A 2,519-nucleotide genomic window follows, 5' to 3' on the forward strand; every position below is an offset into this window, starting at 1 on the left:
GCCGAAGCCGGAGGCGGGGTCAAGGTAGGGGACTGGGGTACGGGCGGCTGCTGGGGCCGGGGACCCGGGACCCGGGGTCGGGGCAGGGGGCGGGGTAGGGGTAAGGGCCGGGGCCTAGGGCAGGAGTAGGGGCGGGGCCCGGGTAGCGGCCAAAGCAGGGGGTCGAGGTAGAGGATGGGGCCCGGGCCGGGGCAGGAGCCGTGGCGGGGACAGGGGTCGGGATAGGGGCCGGGGCAGTGAGGGGGCAGGGGGACGGACTGAGGCTGGCGCTTCTGGGGAGGGCGGCGTCCCGGCGATGCCGCGAGGCGGCCACGCAAGGACCGTCGGGAATCGCCTGACCCGGCGCCCCTCCTTCCCCACTGGTGGCCGTCCTCCAGCCTGTCCGTCCCCGACATCCCCCGCATGTCCCTGAGTGAGCTCGGCCCAGTCCCCTGTCTCAGGCCGCGTCCGTGGGCCGGTGGTGCCCTAGGCCTCTGGATGGCCCCTGGATATCGAAAAGCCCGCAAAGCCAACACCCAGCGCTCTCTGCCCTGCCTCCAGGATCTGTGGCACCACCTTACAGTTCTCACAAGCTGGAGCCCCCCACCCCCCGCCCGGCCCCAGGGGCAAACAGAACCCCTCCGTCTCAGCCCGGGCCGCAACGTGGCCAGCAGTTTTTTCATCACAAGGCATTTTACACTTGATACAAGCTGACAGACGCCCCCCCCCCCCCCATCCCTAGCTGTTCCCAGCAGTTTCCTGCAGAAAACCACACAGCCGTCCCCACCCTGGCTCTGCACCAGCCCCAGGACGCACTGCCTGGCTTGTTTCCCCATTTCTGCTGCTTAGGAGGTTTCTTCCTGAACTGAACTTTGTTCTCTTTCTTCCTAGTCATGTTTCCTTCTTTCTCTTCCCCATATTTCCTGCCAGCTGACCGCTCCCCGCCCCAACTCCAGTCTTCCCAGAAGGGCCTGGAGGCTGCTGTGTGTGCTGAGGCATGTGCCAACTGCTGCTGGGCAGCTCTGTTCCTGGCACCCAGCTCAGCCCTGAGGCCTGACCTTTGGCATAGTGACCCCAAGTCAGGCAGAGCTGTGCAGAGGACCCCAGTAAGCTCTGCTGGAGATGCACGGGTGGTTGTTCAGTCCCAGGAATGCTGAGACCCCAGCAGGGTCACGGGTGTAGTGAGAAAGGCCTATAGTCATCACACAGTGGCTGCCTGAGCTCCTATAGAGTTCAGAGGTCTTCGGAGCCCAAGTACTACAAAGTTCGCTCAGGGCTCACTCTCAGCCAGCAGTGCCCTACACCCAAGAGCAAGCAGGAAGGAGGGACAGCGCCAGCCCTTTCGGCAGAGCCCCCACCGGGCAGGGTTCTGGGGGCCCTAGAACCTGGGTTGGAAACTGACTTCTTTAAGTGGGTACACATCTTTCAGCCACAGTAAGATTTAGAATGACACATAGAACGTTTTAAGAGAATCGGAACTAAAGTGTTCATTCTTACATGGTAAGTTAAATCTCAACATAGTTGGTATTTCAAGTTTCTGAACCATTGAGACAACTTGGGGTTCACCACGTTCAAAATTTTAATCTATTGGGTGTATGAGTTCTTGGAACACCCAAGATTGTGTTGTCAATTCAGACAAGCTACAGCACTTTAAAAGGAATTAAAAGATACTGAATGTATAAATTCAGTTTAAAATGTTAGAAATGTGGGGCGCCTGGGTGGCTTAGTCGGTTAAACATCCGACTTATGCTCAGATAATGATCTCACGGTTCGTGGGTTCCAGCCCCTCATCGGGCTCTGTGCTGACAGCTCAGAGCCTGGAGCCTGCTTCAGATTGTGTCTCCCTCTCTCTCTTGCCCCTCCCCTGCTCTCTCTCTCAAAATAAATACACATTAAAAATAATAATAATACATTTAATATTAGAAATGCTTAATTCACTGGGTTTGTAGAGGAGACCAAACATTTTGACAGACCCCTGAAAAATGACTATAAATCTTCTAGGCTTATAAAGGAAATGACAGGGTTTGTTAAATTGAACTTAGCAGGTTAAAAACTTAAGTTTTGATCAACAATAGCCAAAGTATGGAAAGAGCCCAAATGTCCATCAACTGATGAATGGATAAAGAAGATGTGGTATATATATACAATGGAGTATTACTCGGCAAGCAAAAAGAATGAAATCTTGTCATTTGCAACTATGTGGATGGAACTGGAGGGTATTATGCTAAGCGAAATTAGTCAGAGAAGGACAAGTATCAAATGACTTCACTCATATGAGGACTTGAAGACACAGAACAGATGAACATAAGGGAAGGGAAACAAAGGGAGGGGGACAAAACATAAGAGACTCTTAAACGTGGAGAACAAACTGAGGGTTACTGGAGGGGTGCTGGGAGCGGGGATGGGCTAAATGGGTCAAGGGCACTAAGGAATCTACTCCTGAAATCACTGTTGCACTAGATGATACCTAACTTGGATGTGTACTAAAAAAATAAATTTAAAAAACCCCAAAAACTAAAGTTTTGAACTTATAGCTTCAA

Source organism: Panthera onca, chromosome D1 (genome assembly GCF_046562875.1).
Source record: "Panthera onca isolate mPanOnc1 chromosome D1, mPanOnc1 haplotype 2, whole genome shotgun sequence".
NCBI lineage: Eukaryota > Metazoa > Chordata > Mammalia > Carnivora > Felidae > Panthera > Panthera onca.